The sequence below is a fragment of the Sorex fumeus genome, unplaced genomic scaffold (genome assembly GCF_029834395.1).
Source record: "Sorex fumeus unplaced genomic scaffold, SorFum_2.1 ptg000198l, whole genome shotgun sequence".
NCBI lineage: Eukaryota > Metazoa > Chordata > Mammalia > Eulipotyphla > Soricidae > Sorex > Sorex fumeus.
Window position 1 is genome coordinate 1,221,140 of NW_026606255.1, and position 16,987 is coordinate 1,238,126.

Below are 16,987 nucleotides of genomic sequence, written 5' to 3' on the forward strand. Positions count from 1 at the left end.
CCGTGTCCAGTCACCCTCTACTCCCCATCCCTTCCGTCACACTCCACACCAGAGCGGTGACGTGACAGACTCTCTCCTGGGGGGACAGAGGCTCTCAGCAGAGCTCAGGGGACCTGGGGGCCTCTCGGGCCTGAGAGTTCAATGCTCAGGCTCATCAGGGCAATGTCCTCCCGGCCTCAGGGGCCCATGGTGCCAGGGATCGCATTCCAGGACATGCGAGGTGCCCGCCCCAGCCCTCCTCATTATTCCGGGTCTAACCCACACGGCGACCCGCCCCATGAAACTGCTCAAACCCAGCTGGGCCCTGGTCTCTGTGTCCCTCCCTCTCCTCCCCCACCTCCGTATGAGTCCTAACTGCTTGCCACGCCCCGAGCACCGCAGTCCCCCTGACCAGGCCCCGGAGCTCCTCGGCCACCACGGGCAGAGCCGGGAGGCGGCGGGAAGATCTATATTCATTTACTCGCAGCCAAAGACACATCAGAGGCTGTCTGGAGAAAACAGCCCACAATAAACCAGAGCGAGACACGAAATGTAGTGTCGATCGATTTCACGACCACTCCCGCCTCGGCAGCGGTGATGCGCCGTGACTGTGACGGGCACCAGGAGTTTAAACGGCTCCGAGTGCCCGTGGGGCCCCACCCTCCCGCGGCCCTCCCCACAACTGCCCGCGCGCCCTGCTCTCAGGGGCACGGCCGAGCTCCCCGAGGAGGCCAGCGTCGCTCTACGCAATCCCCTCACGTTTGTGGAAATCAAATCCGAGTTTCCCCGAATCGCAAATTGAGCTTTTGGGAAACAAAGGCTGTTAATACTGGCTCAAGTTTAAGCCTTCAGCTTCCAGGCTGTGCATGTACTCAGCGTCGCGGTCAAACGAGAGGCAGCACGGCCGAGCGCGGGGATCAGGGGATCTGTCTGTGCGGGGAGAAGGGCCGTTCCGTGCCGAGGGCGCCGTCGGGCCTGGATTTCCTGCCGCGTAAATCCCGGCCCCGAGTGCGCCGTGAGAGAGGAGCTTATCTCACTCATTTCTAACACACCAGAATGGAAACTCTCCCGGCCTGAGGTGGGGCGGAGTGGGGGGGGTTGGGGGGGTTGTCCCTGGTGGGGAAAGGGATCTTGGAGAGAAAAGGGGAATGTGGGGAGGGCCTGGACTGCCGGGAGGGGCCCAGGCAGCAGCAGCTCCAGACTGAGGGTTCAGACCCCCACCCCATGTACACAAGTATGCACACACACACACATGCACACACATACACACACACGCGCGCGCGCACACACACACATGCACGCACGTGTGTGTATAGGCACACACATGCACACATACGAACACACACACGTGCACACACATGAACACACGCACACACTCACCTGCACACCCGTGTCAGGAGACCCCCTATCCCTTACTGATAAAAGTTTTCGCCAAGTTCTCCCTGGACCACGCTGTGACCCCATGAAGGGCTCTTTCCTGGGTGACCACCTGACCCCTGTCCAGGCCTCTCATCCCCCACCCCCCGGGGCTGTGCAGCTGCGGGCCAAGGGTGGAATCGGCAGGGCGGCGGTGCCTCTGCTGAGCTCCAGGACACGCAGAAAGTGGACACGTCAGGGTGGACCGCACCATGGGGACACTGGAGACCAGAATTAGGGGAGGGGCAAGCAGAACCACGCCCAGGCGGCTCTGCTGGGTGCTGCTGGACTCGAAACCTCATCCTACTCCTACCTGCTTCTAGTCCTCAGTAGCTTCCCCCTGCAGCAGGCTGAATCCAACCCTCCTCAGCAAAACTCCTGAGACCTCTTATGATCTGTCCCGCCCACCTCCTGCAACCTACATGCCGTAAGTGCATTGTGCTTGCTCTCGCCCTGGGCCTCTGAGGACGCTTTCCCCTCCAACGCTTAGCACTTTTCCTCGTCTCTTTACCTAGTTACCTCCCACCTTTGACTGAAACAGCCGCTGCCGGTTAAGGACCTGATTTAAGGCTAGCTCAGACCCTGGTCCTACAAGATGCCCTGGTCTTTTCTGAAGCTAGGCCCTCGCTCACCAGAGACTGGCCCTGGGGCACAGTGCCCACAGCAGGCGCTCGACAGCGTGGAGGGGACAGGGCAGGGGGCAGCCCGCCCCATTCTGTCCAGACTCCGGCTGTCGCCATGCAGCTAGCAAGCCCCCCTCTGCGTGAGTCAGATGAGCACAGAGGACCCGCGGGACCGAGCTCCACGCTGCTGGAGAGACAAGTGTGGGTCCCGGCATTCCTCTGAACATGGGCAGCGGGCACGGAGCACCAGCATGTGGCTAGCTCTGACCTGACCACAGGGTCGGGCCCAGCACCCTCCCGAGAGCACGAGGCACCACCCAGCACCTTCGTTCATCGGTAAAGGTCGATGGACAGGAGGGAACCGGTGGCCAGAGGCCAGTGGGAAAAGCCCAAGGTGGGGGGGTGGGCTGGACGGGAAGAGCCAGGCCCCAGCCCCCTCTGCCACTGCACGCTCTGGGGGGATCCGGGATCCATGCTTGACTCCGGCTTTCCCTCGGCAGACGGACAAGGGAGGCGGGGGTGCCAGGCTGTCCGGGAGAGATAAGGCCAGGCAGGACCTAATGAAGGGCTCCATGAATATTCATGCTGCCCTCCTGGGGGTGCCTGGGCTGCTGCAGGGCCTCCTCTGCACAGGGCCCTGACCATCCTGCTCTCCCTGCTCCCCAGAAGCCCCCGGCCTCCTCCCTCTCCCCACCCCCACCTCTGGCTCTGCCCACAGTGACCTCCCGGTTATAAGGCTGCACGCCAGTGAGCCAGGGACTCGTCCATGCTCGCTGCCACACACACGCGCCAGGGTTTTGGGCCCCCTTCCCACCGGGGTCTGCGGTGGGCAGTTCCAGGGGTGGGAGCGGTCCCAGGCCCCCATGCCTGCGACCCTGAGAGACACCCCATGGTGTCCCACCCAGGAAGCACCACAGCACGGCAGAGAGTGCTGGCTCCCGGGGGAGGGGCCGGGCGGGGGAGGGGCCCATCCGGGAAGGGGGTCCCTGAGTGGGAACACTGCGTTCCCACCCACAGCCGCCACGCCACCAAGCCAGCAGGGCATGACAACAGAGGTGGCAGGCCTGGTGCTGAGCACAAACCTCACATGTGGTCGGCCCCAACTGTCCTGTCACCACCTGGTGCCCTGAGCACTGCTGGCTGTGGCCCCTGAGCACCGAGCCAAGAGCAGCCGCCGAAGCCAAGTCCGAAGCAGGGAAACGGCAGGAAGTGGAGACGCGGGCGTGAGAGTCGCACCCAGGCACGCTGGGGGTCTGCAGGCTGAGGAGCAAGGACCTGGAGCCAGACCAGCTGCCTTCCCGAGGAGGCCGGGGAGCAGGATGAGACAGACCCGTCCCTCCTGGACCTGGTCATGGTCACTGACACTCCACAGGGCTCTGGGTGGACACTGAGGTGTGGTGGCCCCAATGCCAGAGCAAAGGTCTGGAGCCCCCTCTGGGCTAAGGGACGGGGCCAGGCCCCCAGGAAAGAGGTGGAAAACGGCAGGTCAGCCTGGAGCCCAGACGAGGGCTCGGAACCATCCAGAAGAGGGGTCGCTCCCGAGGAAACAGGCACCCAGCCCCTCACTAGCCAGGGCCCAACACAGGCACAGGCGGCACAGGGCGAGCCTCCCACCTACCACATCCAGAGCCTGCCCCACAGCTTGCTCGAGGACGAGGCGCCCGAGGTCCTGGGGCCCTCTCGTCTCAGAGCCCTCCCCTGCCCTCTGAAGACACTCCCCGTCCCACTCCTCTTGCCAGTGACCCTTGGTTCCCGCTCTGCAGCCCTGACTCTGGCGGGCCCTCCACTGCGAGGACTCGGGTCATCTGGCCTTTGTGTTCTGCTTCTTGGGCCGAGCATAAATGGTTCATGGTTCACCCGAGTCGTGGCACCTGCGGGGAGTTCATTCTTTAAGGCTGAGTAATACTCCACGGAGTGCGCGCGCCCACGTACACCTAAGAACGCCACGATTTCTTTAGCCGTTGGTGGACGTTTGGGTTGCTTCTACCCTGCAAAGTCGCTACAAACATTTGTACACAAGTTTCCGTGGGTGACAAATGTTGACAGCGCTCTTCTTTCCCTACCTATTGAGACTCTACAGGCCATCTGGTAATTCTATGTTTAACAGTCTGAGGACCTGCCAAACGGCTTTCCACAGTGCCTGAACCGTTTTACATTCCAATCAGCAACATTCGAATCCTTGCCAATACTAGTTATTTTCTGGATTTTTTTTTTATTTGTATGTGTTATATATATAGCCAGCCCAGTAGATAGAAAGCGGCCTTTCATTGTGGTTTTGATTCACGTCTGCTGGTGCATGTGTGTCTTCTTGGGGGAAATGATCATTCGAGTCCTCCCCCGTTTTTAAATGGTGGGCTCCTTCTCCGCCTCGGTGTCCTGACAGCCTCCTCACACACAGCCAGAACCCCTGACAAATGTCAGATCTTCAAATTCTATGAAAACCGCCTTTCCGCATTTTTTATAAGGTCCCTTGCGTCACAGAAGACTTTGATTTTAATAGCACTCCAATTTGTCTAATTCTCCTTTTGTGAATGATGCTTCTGTGTCAAGCCTCAGTCTGCTGACTGCGCAGGGCTAGGGAGGGCTCTACCTCGGCCCAGGACTCACAGCTTAGTTCTTAACACTTCGGCTTCTGATTAATTTGGAATTAATTTTTCATACGGAGTGAGGTCGGCAGGGATCCAAAAGTGCTCTTTTGCAGGAACTTCTCTGTACAAAGAACATCCCAATGAATACACAGCATACCAAACACTCACACACAGAGAGACACACACACAGACACACAGTCACACTCTCTCTCTCTCTCTCTCTCTCTCTCTCTCTCTCCCCTACCCCTAACCATTTCAAGGTTCAGGTCAACATGCACAGATTAATTATATATATTTTCAAATTATGAACTTTATTATTTTACATTCAAGTCAAACTTCCTTTTGGGGGATCAGCACAACGATAGGACAGTGTTTGGCAACTGATTCCTTTGGTGCCGTTTTTTTTTTTTCACCTAACCCAATGGAAGAATTCAGCTAATTATATTTCTAAACACCTTCAATCAGTAATCTTAAGAGGAAACTAAACACTTAAACATTTTAAAAAAGCAGGAAATCCCAGGAATCAATTACACCGAGGGGGAGGAGGACAGACACTGAGCCGGGGTGGAGTGCCCAACGGAGTGGCAGAAGCTCTGGGTGCCGGGCTGGTTCCATCCGTGACGAGGCCGCTCCACCCACCAGGCCCGGCTCAGCTCCTGATCAGCTCAGCAGGGACCGAGCATCCAAGGCCCGGCTGGAGAAGCCACGTCCCCCCCACCCCCCCAACCAACAGTGCGGCTCTGGTGCAGAGACAGTCACAGCGCCCGGGATGAGAACGGGGGTCAGAAAGAGCCTGAAGTCACAGCAGCTCATTCCCGGAGGGTATCTACTATCTATCTACTGGGCTGGCTATATATATAACGAGACATGCGCCCTTTGGGCTTTTTGTTTGGGGTCCCACCTGTCGGTGCGCAGGGCTGACTCTTGACTCTGCACTGAGGAGTCACTCCTGGCCGGGCTCACGGAACCAAGTGGGGTGATGGAGACCAAGCCCGGGTCCGCCGCGTGCAAGCCAACTACCCCACGTGCGGTGCCATCTCCTGGCCCCAGGACAGACTTCTCAGAAGAATTTCTGCGCCACACCCAGTGACACTCGGGGCTACTCCCAGCCTGGTGCTTGAGGGTTGCTCCCCGCAGGGGCCGAGAGAACACACGGTGTCAGGGGTCAACCCGGGCCTCCCACATGCGTTTGCCCTCGGCGCTCTCCCCGGCCAGGACAGACTTCGGGCCATCTCACAGCTGGGGTCGTGCACTCCGGGGGGCGTCACGTCAGGGTCTTACACACCCCGCACTAGGGGCTGACACGCAAATCCACGGGGAGGAGCCACGAGGCAGCCCACTGCACCCCACCCAAGGAGGGACCGTCTGCTCCTCCCCCACCTCGCGGCCAGAGCAGCTGCTTCCAGAAGCCCGCAGGGGGGCGGGGGTACCCAGTATGCGTACCAGGGGGTACCCAGTATGAGGCCAGGCTGAGGAGATGCGCCCGCACGGGGTGCCCGCTGCACCCCCACCTCAGGTCGCTCTCCGGGCAGAGGATGGAGTTCCGGCCACAAAGGGGCCGAGGAGGGCACCTTGGGTGTGCAGGAAGATAATAAAGTGACGGAACTGGCCGGCAGAGGGCAGGGGAAGGGACAGACCCCGTGCGAGCCAGGAAAAAGGGGCCTGCAAGGCCAGGGCGCCCGGAAACACACACACTCTGCCACACCGCAGAGAAGGGCGACAATTAGCACGGCAGCTGGAGACGCCGTTCAGGGAAGAAATGGCCCGAAACGGAAATGAGAGCAGGTGGAGTCTGGATGGGTGGGGAGACAGACACGTGACGGTACGTGCATGCGCCTGTGAGCCTGTGTACCTATGTATGTGTGTACACACGTGTGTACACATGTATGCATGCCTGTGTGCACATGTATGTGTGTGTGTGCGTGGATGTGTGTGCACGTGTGTGCCTATTTGCATGTGTGTACATGTGTGTGCGTGTGTGTGCATGTTGTGCGCATATATGTCAGCACATGCACAGGGGTGTGGGGGGAGGCGGGCGAGGCGGGCCGTCATCAGAGGGGAGCCACAGGACCCAGGCAAGGCTGTGTCCCCATGGGGGAAAAAGGTGTTTCCTGCTGGTGGGTTTCACTCTGCGGGCACTACTGCTGTCCCCAGTCCCGCTGGGCAGGGCCGCAGGTGCCTCCCCAGGCCCGACTTTGCTCTGGAAGCAGAGACATGGCGCAGGCAGGCTGGGACAGGAGCCTGGGGAGGGGGGTCCCAGGCCTGTGCCCGTGGGCAGAGAGAGCACGGCCTGGCAAGGAAGCGCCGGTCGAGGGTCACCAGAGGGGTCCAAGTCTTGGCAAAAAGGCCTTCTGAAACATTCCTGCAGAAAGCAGGTCTGTAGGCGCTGCCCAGGACCACCTCGCACGCTCTCGGGCGCGCGCCTCCCTCGGCGCTGGAGCTGCACACGCAGCAGGGCGGGCAGGCGAGCGTCCCGCCGAGGCTCCAGGCTGCCCCACAGGTGGAGCCCGGGAGCCTTTTCCTGCCCAACTAAATTATTTTTACGTCCTTCTCCAAAGACATCTAAAATTTATTTTGTGCTTTGTCTGAAATTGACTAACAACAACAAAAAAAACCAAGAATAAACCAACCGAAAAAACCACCTTTGATCACAGTGAGCCGCACAGAGAGCCAAACCCAAGGCAAGCAGCTCAGCACCTGCCCAGTGGCGGCTTCATCGATGTCCAAGGAGCGCGGGAGGGCCGCGGAGGAGAGACCGCTGCCTGGCAGGCCACGGGGCCAGAATCCTAGGCGGGGCGGGGGCTTGCTCCCCCCAAGGATGAGCACTTCGTTCTGGCAGGGCCCAGGGAGGGTGGGGGCGGCCAGCTCTGTGCCGGGAGGAGGCGCGCATGGAGGAAGCCTAGAAGTGGGAGCAGGTGAGGGTCAGCGCTGGGGGGCTCCGCCCTTTGCTTTAGGGCCACGGGAGCCCCAGCGAGCTCCATGACCAGCGGGCTCCAGCATCAGGGAGATGCAGGAGTCCAATGTGGGAGACCCCGGAGGCAGCAGCAGTGGCCGTGGGGTCACATGCAGGTCACGGTGCGGCCCCAGCAGCTCCTGCCTCACCCTCCCCTCCTGGCTCGGCCCTGCCCCCACCTCTCCTGCCAGCCTCAGTCCCGTCCGGGGCCCTGAGACCCCCCACTCTGCGCTCCCTGACCCCGAGGAAGGGCTCTGGGAGGGAAGGGGGGGCCCACAGTGCCTGTACACAGCTCCCCCCGGCCCCGTGCCACCACACCGGGTCCACACTGGGCAGGGACCCGGGTCAGGCTGCTCTCTGGGGTGCGAGCCCGCCTCACCCCATTAGCGGATGATGGATGTGCCTCCGCCCTCGCACAGGACTCAGTGCTGGGTTATCTGAGCAGAAACTCAATCTGTTTGCTGATATCAAAATGCTGCCACGCGCCCCGGGGATTAACACCCTGACAAAATCATTAGGAACCTGATGGAGTGGCGGGGCCCGGTGAGTGCCGAGCGCTCATTCCTCAGCCTAATGAGTGCTCCCCCGCACACAGGCGTCCGAGCATCCATCTCCCTGCCTTGGTCACCCCGCCGGCCGGCAGCTGGGGGGCCCAGGAGGCGCCCGAGGAGGGGGCGCCCCCACAGCTGACTCGGCCACCCACCAAGCCCCCCCACCCCCGTAGCCTGGGGCTTTTCTGAGGTCCTAATCTGTATGTGATGTCCTCTTCCTGCCAAGGATGGATCACTCGAGACGGATCCATACCTCCATGGAGACCAGCGAGCACGGCCAGATCAAACGCGAACTCAGAGCTGACAGTGAGACACAGACACAACGGCAGGGGGTGGTGGTGGGGGTGTGTGTGGGGGGGTGTTAGGTTCTGGAAGCAGTGGCTGGAGTGGGCGGTTCTGTGGGTGCTGTCCCCCACGGCGCCTCTGAGAGTCTTGGGAAAGCCAGGACTGGTCCCTGCTTTCCCGGAGGGCCTGCAGGGTTCCAGGAAGCAGAGGGGCTGGTCAGAGCCTCTGTCCACAGCCCTCATGTCCTTTAGCGGAATGAATTGAGAACTCAGGGAATGTCGGCCGTCCCCAGGGACGTGGGGGCGGGGCTCTGAGGGCTCCGAGGGGAGCCCTGTCCCCTGCTGGCGGCCTGGGGTGGGGGGGCACCCCGGGGTAAGCCCCACTCAGTCCCACCGGCCGTTCACCATCAGTCCCAGGTACCTGGTGAAGAGTCCCCGCTGTCCACTCCTTCCTGCGGCCACACTGTCTTGCCTGGTCAGCCCTGCTGTTTGCTGCAGATTTTCTAGACTGTTCTGCAGAACCGCATCCCTCTTTTCTGAGCAAACACTCAAAGGAGCTCAGAAGGTCCCCGACACCTTTTCTCCCAGGCGGGCCTGCGTCCCCGCCTTTCCTTACCCGGCCCCGTCTCAGGTCCACTATGGGCAGCAGACTCTCCTTTGGCATCTTGCCAGCGTCTCAAATCTCCCATTTCCGTTCTTTTCTCCAGGGACCACCCCAGTGTGCACTGGGGACCAATCTCGGGGCCTCACACAGACTCACACGCATCCACCTCCCTGAGCCACACCTCCACACCAGGTCCAAACAGAGTATTTAACTGCCCTTCTGTCCGCTCCCAGGCCTGGTCTGCTTCTGACCCGCCCTGCTACGAACTGGAAGGCGGTTCCCGCGGGAGGCCCTTCCTCAGTCCCCTACCCCCAAGGGGGAGCTCCGTCTGCCTCGAACCATCCCTGCACTTGCCTCCTCTCGGGCCTGAATTAAGTGCCACCTTAAAAGCCCTCTCTGCTGGGGGGGCTGTCTTCTGTCTGTCTTGGGGGTCCTTGGAACCCAGACCTCCCGCACGCGGTGCCTGCACTCAGCTACCGTGCCATCTCTCCTACTCCTGAGACCATGCTTTGTTTTTCAAAACAAAAACCTGTCCATCTTGCTCAGTCCTTCGTCTACTCAACCGTTCGAGGGCCAGGCGCTTGGCTAGCCGGTCCCTTGGAGGGGCCCAGGAACCCGCCACAGCGGGCAGAACCTGAAGGACCTGGCACCGCTCAGGCCTGCACTGGTGGGAGGGAGGGGCACAGCCCTGGAGGGCAGCATGTCATCTACAGTCCTTCCAGGACATCAGCATGGACAGCCATGGTGACACCCTGTGAAGGCGGGTGAGCGGGGCCGGCCCCTGGGGCACTGTTGGGAGCTGCTCCCCCAACTCCCGTGAGATCTGAACCCCCCCCCCGGCTCCTTGGGTTACAGAACTCAGAGATTGGGTCTGTAAAGAGGGGAGTCACACCACGGGAGGCCCCGAGTGACCAGCAGAGCAGTGCCAGGCCCAACCGTCTCATGACCACCCCACACCTGAGAGGCTCAGCTGCACAAGGCCACTTCCTGTCCGGGGATGCCCACCCCCACGGCATCGCCCAGTCTGCACCTTCTCCTGAGCAGGGCAACGAGCAGGGGGAGACGGTCCATCCGCCGTCCCTCCGTCCCCCCCAATGCCCGGGACAGCGCAAACAGAGCACTGGCCGCAGGTTCCAAGCCGGCTTCTCTTCCCTACAGAGGCCCCGGAGGGGGGGTGGCGGCCAGAGGAAAGGCCAGTGACGAGTGGAACCAGAGTTTCTCACGCGTGTCCCCACTTGCCATCATTGTCTCCTCCCGGTGGTCACCGCGCAGCTGAGAAAGCTGAGAAAGGAGGCCTAGGGCAGGCCCCGCACAGGAAGCTGCGCGGTGAGGCGCCCACCCAGGCCCAGGCCAGGCAGGAGGGACGTGCACGCTCAGGGACGGGCGCTGGAGGGGAAAGCGGGGGCCCACCCGGGGGAAGTCCCAGGCCCCCTGCTCCCGGCAGCTCTCCTCCCCTGGAGTTACCCGCCATCCGCTCCTCGCCGCCAAGGTGACCCGGCCACATGGTGGCCTTCCCAGCCCGGGCTCCCCCGCCCAGGCCTGGTGCTGCCGCTCGATGAACTCACCAGGGCTCCGGCCAGACCCTGGAACTTGCGGCCCTGCCCCTCGCCAGCCGGCTCTGCCTCCCGGCCCTCCCCGCTGCCCCCGGGAAGGCTCAGCTGCCTCCCGCAGGGGTCGGCTGTGTTTTCTGTCCCTGCTTCGACATCCTGCTCCCGACACAGAGCCGTCAACCGCAACAGCCGACTCAGTGCCTGGTGGTATCAGCACAAGGGGAGAAATCACTGCTAATTTTTATGAATTATCTCATCATCTGCAACTAATTAACAGCTGCTAGAAGCACAGCCGCACGGCTTCTCCTCGGGCGCCTCGTGACCACCCCCCTCCCCACGTGGCCACCTCCTCTCCACCTCTCCAGCAGGGCGCCCACCTCCACGCACCCCCCGGCCCCGGCCCAGTCTGGCTGACCCGCCTGCCCAGCGGTGGCCGGCTGCTGATGATTAAGGCTTGCTGGAAAGTTTATTAAATTCCCATCTAAGTGGGCCGCTGCCTGGCTCGGTCCTCATGACCTTCCCTCCACCAAGCGGGCCTTGGCCCCTGCGCCGGGCAGAATGTGGCCATAAAACGGAGGGAACAGCCAGCCAACAGCTAAATGGCACTTAATCGGGGAATCGTCTCGACCCAGGTGGGCAGTAAAAACTTAGAGGGGCAGCAGGAGGGAGCCACGGGGAGGGGACTGGTGCGGGAGGGCGCCTCCTTGGGGCCTCGTGCTGGTGGGCGCGGGAGGCCTGGGGAGCCCTGAGACGCGTCTGTGCCCAGGCCTAGGACTCCTGGCCGGGTGGGCAGAAGGCAGGGGGTGCACAGCAGGAGGGCCAGGAGGGGGCCTGGGGGTGGGGTGCAGGCCAGGCCCCTACCCTTCTCCTCCCTCCAAACTCTGAGACAGCCCATGAAGGGCTCTACCCGCCAGAACACTCCAGGCTCTGTGTGGCTCGATCCCAGAATGGGGGTCTCCGGCCTGCCCCGGGGCGGGGGAGTGGGGTGAGGGCGTTTTCTGAGTAGGACGGGGATGAGGGCCCGTCTGCAGGAGGCTCTGACAGTACCCGCCAGCCCGGCCCAGACAGCCTGGAACCCCGCTCAATCCCCAGCATGGGGTGTGGGGGGGGACGGGTAGCTGAGGCAGGGCAGCGGAGCAGGTATAAGTGGGCGCTGGAGACTGGGGGCTTCGTGCCAGCTCCAGCCTCACCCAGGCTGTGTGACCCCGTCACTTAACCTCTCTGAGCCTCAGCTTTCCTCTCAGTTGTGTTCCGCTTGGGGGCCACGCCCGATGACATTCAGGGCCGCTCCTGGCTCTGCACTCTGGCGGGGCTGAGGCGGGGCGATTTGGGGTGCTGGGGGTGGAACCCCGGCCAGCCACGTGCAAGGCAAGCGGCCTGCCCGCTGTCCCACAGCCCGGCGCCAGGCGCCTTGTGCTTCCCCAACTCTCAAACGGGAAGAGAAACGGGAAGCGTTCTGAGCCGCACTGCCCCATAACACAACCGACAGTCACTGAAGGTGGCGACTACCCCTCAGGCCGGGCGTGTCTACCCCACGATGAAGCCCTTCTCTTCTCCTGGGCGTGCCTGTGCCTCTGGCTCTCGCCTCTCCTTCCTCCAGTCTGCCCCTTAAAACAACAAAAAGAACGACCCGCCATGGCGGCCCTCGGCCTGGTCCTCTGAGCACCTGGCTGGCCTCCCCTGTCATCTTCCCCAGGGGACCCTGTGTCCGGCTAAGGGGACGAGGACCCAGGCACCTCCCAGAGGAAGCACCGGTATACAGGGGCCAGGCTGGAAAAATAACAATAATAATAGATGCCGAGCCATTAACCGCAGAAGTAATCAAAGATCACTGCCACATGACTCCTGGTTAAACAGCATTTGGAATCGAATAAACAAGCAGCTATAAATAAAGCGGCACACAGGCCCCTCGGCAGCCGACGCCTCGCGCTCCCTCTCGGCCTGAAGGTGCAGCCCGCGCCACTCCTGCTCCCCAAAACCCCTTCCCCGAGGGAGCCCCGTGGGCGGGCAGTGCCGGGCCTGGGCAACCTCACTCACGCCCAGCTTCTCCCAGTCCTGGGGCCCCACAGAGGCCGGCCTGGTGAGGGGGCCAGCGAGGGAGCAGTCGTGTGGGGATGAGGGGGTCTAAGAAACGGGGGCTCAGGTCCAGGTTCCGCAGCCACACAATGGCCAATCCCCGTCCGCACCACGCACCAGACCCCCCGGGCCACGGGCCAGCTGACCTTGCAGGGATGTGACAGGCCCTTTAAATGGTGCCTCCTCGACCCCACTCGCACCGGAAAAGGGCTTCTGAGAAGCAAAGGTGGGACCCCTGGGGACACGTGCCACTGCCTGGGCCACCGTCACTGCATGAGCCCCAGAGCAGATCCTTCCCCTGAGTGACCCCCTTTCGCCCCGGGGAAGTGACCCTGGAAGATCCTCTTCCTGGGTCGCCATGGGGCAGGCCCTGTCCACAGGAACAGGAGGGCCAGGTGAGGCCGGCACTGGCGGCTAGCGAGGACCGTGCTGGACTGGAGACCGTCTACAGGGACTCGGGCGCACCCTCTCCAGGCCCCACAGCAGGACCTCCAGAAGGGACTGTCATGTGACCCAGACCCCAGCATGGGCAGGCGACACCAGGGAGTGTTGGGGGTGGGGGTCCGGGTTCTCTAAATCCACACAGCGAGGAGCTGCCTGCCACGGCCCCCCAGCAGGGAGGGACGGCCTCCTGGGCCTCTCGGGAGAACCGAGCCATGCAGAGGAGCCAGGCCAGCAGGGACCGTGACCACATGCCTGCGAGGCCCCCATACAGGAGCTCGGCCTTGGTCGCTGGACAGAGGCCATGCAACAGAGAGAGACGCTGTCTAAGGCCCTGGGCAGGGAGTGCCGGCAGCTGGGATCTGTGAGAGCCCCATACGGGCCAAGGGCAGTGGAGCACAGGGACCGTCTCCGTGCTGGTGGCCGTACAAGGAGCCAGGCCTGCTGACAGTCCCACAGCACCCACAACACATGGACACATGCCTCACGGGGCCCGGCGGTGGGGGAGGGGGGGGGAGGTGTCGGGGATCACACCCACTGGACAGACCAGACGTACAGAACCTGGACATCACTGAGAGCTGGGCGCCAGCCATGCTGTCTGAACCGCTGTGGCACACGCCGGGGCTGAGGTGCTGAGCGCCCCCAGAGGATGGGCCACTCCGTGCCACGCCTGACCCTGCACAGCCCCGGGACAGCACCGCGCCCTCGAAGGATCCAGCAGAGGCCAAGTACCCTCCCAGGGGCCCGTGCTGGAAGCGTCCGGGGGTCGGGGGGCAGAGCTGAGCGCCAGGGCTGGAGGGAGCATAGTGGGGACACGCTTGTCCTGCACACAACCAACCCAGACTTGATCCCCAGCACCCACGGGATCCCCTGAGCACAGAGCCGGGAGTAACCCTCAAGCACTTAGAGGGAGGGCCTTAGAGGGAGGGAGCAGCGGAGAGCAGAGCCACACCCCCACCGCCTCGGCCCAGCCCTGCAGCCAGATCCCAGGGGTGGACGTCCTCCAGGTCACAAATTGGGGCTCCCTGGGAAGAGGCGCCCCACTGGGGGCCCCACAGGAAGCCCCAGGCCCACCCCGGCTGCAACGACCAGGTCACAGCCGCCCTGCATGCCCCTGACCGCCCATCAGAACGGCCCCGTCCACCTCTCCTGGGGGGGGGGGGGGGGGTCTCTGCCGCTCATTCCCAGGGCAGGTGAGAGCTGAAATGGGGTGGGGGGGCAGCAGACCCATCCCTGGCCCTTCTGTCTCTGAGGTGCTGAGTCGGCCCTGAACGGCAGGTGTGGCCCCCGCAGCACTCAGGGTCCGGAGCCCTTCGGGTTCATCAGCCCAGGGGTGCGCTGGGGCGGGGGGACTTCCCACGGCCAGCCCTGTCCCTTGCCCAGCCTGCTGGCCTGGGACATCCGTGCGGGGGCACCCCTGGAGGGCCCCACCCGAGGTGCTGCTTGGCAGAGCTTCGCGGCACTTCCCCGTGGAGGCCCCCGGGGCTGCACGTCCTGCGTGTCATCTGGGAAATCCCTGCTCTTTCATCTGTGGGCTGAGAGCTCAAAGTCTCACACTGTCAGATCCTGCCACCAAGCAAATTTACGAGTGTTTCCAGCAAAGCGGCGTTCCATCCCTCCCTCCCGCCGGCCCAGCCCAGTGTGACGCCCCGGCCTCCGAGGGTGCCTGGGGGCTGCCCAACCCCACTCCTTGGCTCTGGGGCTCCTTGGCAGGTGGCAGCAGCGGGGCTCGGGCAGGGGCAGCCTCGGCCCTGGGCCCAAACCAGCCCATGGAAAGCCCAAGAAGGCTCTCCGTAACCCCAAGAGTGGTCAGTCAGGGCCGGGGACGGGGGCGAGCGGCCCGGCTAGAGCAGTGTCTGCTGTGTGGAAAGGGAAGAAGGCCAGCGACCGTGAGCCGTCTCCGGACAGGAGACCACCAGCGTGGTGGGGATTGGGGGCTGCACCCCCCCCAGTTGGGACGTTGCCTGCGAACAGTGTGCCGACGTCTGAGACTGAGCTGGGGGTTGGGGTGGGGGCAGCAGACCCATCCCAGGCCAGGGCCCAGGGCCATTTGGGTTTACCAGCAGGGGGCAGGGGGAGTCCCTGTGGGAGCCCAGGCCAGCCCTGTCTCTTGTCTAGCTGGCCTAGGACATCCGTGCAGTGACAGGACCGTGCAGAGGACACTGCTCTGTACAGGGGTGATACAGGCTCCATCTCCGGCATCCGATGGTCCATGAACAGGAGCACTGGGCCAGGAGTAAGTGCTGAGCAAAACCAGTGCAGCCAAGTCCCCACCGGAACAGCATAAAATAACAACGGAAAGCGCCGGTCGGGCTTCGGGCCCCTACACATCCCTGGGACCCATGCGGGCATGCCAGACAGGCAGATCTGACAACGGCCACGTCAGTGACACAGCCCTGGGGAGCAGGAGAATGGAGTCAAAGCTGCACCCAGCCCCTGGGAGCTCCGGGACCCCAGCTGCCCCTGCACCATGAACGCTTCTTGGAGCACACCAAATTCCCGGTCTCTATTTTCTCCTTTCCCTCCACTGACCTGGCCCCACCACCACCACGACCCACAGCCCAGAAGTGGCAGTGACTTGCCCCGATTCCGTGGCCCCTGGGAGCCCACTCCTGGCCCTGGGAGCCGGCCTGACAGTGGTGTGACGCCACAGGCACAGGACACGGGGACCCCGCGGAGGGCAGGGTGGCCCACGGACGCCAGCAGCACACCCAGGCTCGCCCCACGGATGCTCCTGCTTCCACAGAGCTAAGAGGCCGCAGGCTGGACGTCCCGGGCCCTGACCCAGGACCCAGCTCTCAGGGGCAGTGCGCAAGCCCGAGACCTGATGGCCCGAGGCTCCAGGGGCAGCTGGCGGGGCCCAGCGGGGTCCCCCAGGCACATTTATTAACTTGTGGTTCCCAGAGACGACGCGCAGAAGACCCCGAGGGACAGAAGCAAAAATCCAGTGTCATTTTTGGGAGATCAATGGGCAAAGGCAGCTGACACATGTGGGAGAGTTTGGGGGATTTATGCGCGCAGCCTGGCAGCCATAAATAAAATCCCTTTCTCTTACCCAAAAGCTCATTCGGGGGGTAAACACCGGACACTGCAAGAGACAATTTGGCTGTGTCTCCCGCCCCGCGTCTCGCTTGAATGACAAACAGCGGTCCCCGGGCCGGGTAATGGGTCTGGCCGCTCTGTACAGACATCCGTATTGTCACCGCAGACAAGGGACGCTGCGGTGGGAGCCGGCGGGCCCATACGTCTCGCAAGTCTGTCTCCCTGGGAGGGGCCCCGGGAACAGTGAGTGGTGGCAGCCCCTTTCCTCAGTCCCTGGGCCGGGCCCCCAGCAGCCCACCAGGGTTCAGGCTCCGGGGGCAGTGCCACCTCCCGTCTCCTTGACCTACTTCTCCCCCCGCCAGCCCTCCCCCAGGTCCCTCCCGGGTTCCCGTAATTAGCATTTTTCCATCCTTTCAGAAAGTGCCCACATCCCGGGAGAAGCCGGCCCGGCAATGCCGCCCAGGGGTCTTTTCTTCGCCCTCTCTGAGGCTCCGGCTCTGCTTTCCGGCCTCGGCGGGAGGCACTGCAGGAGACCAGTGGGCTAAACAGTGCCAGCCAGCAAGGCCCAGGCTGGAAACAGGCTGGACGTGGCCCGGCATAAACCACGGCGCGGGGCCCTCAGCGTGAGGACAGAGCTGGCGGGCCCCTCCCCACGCGGGCGACAGAGCCAGAGGGGCCCTCCCCCACAAACGCAAACAAACCGGCGGCAAGGGTTCGACCCCGTCCTGGCAAGGGGAAGGCACGCCACGGCAGACGCGGAGTCACTGGAGGCATCTTATAAATTAGGCGTCTTAGGATACGCATCGGTCTCTGCCTTGCCGCTAAGCAGCATTAAATGAGCTTTGGAAGTTTCAGGAGAGATGAATGGGGGGACAGGGAG

General features: G+C 62.9%; 1 protein-coding gene across 1 annotated transcript in view; it reads right to left on the reverse strand.

Annotated features, from left to right (window-relative positions):
- The window catches only part of GRIK4 (glutamate ionotropic receptor kainate type subunit 4), a 221,149-nt gene that overhangs the window by 134,620 nt on the left and 69,542 nt on the right, over positions 1 to 16,987 (reverse strand). The window lies entirely within an intron of this gene.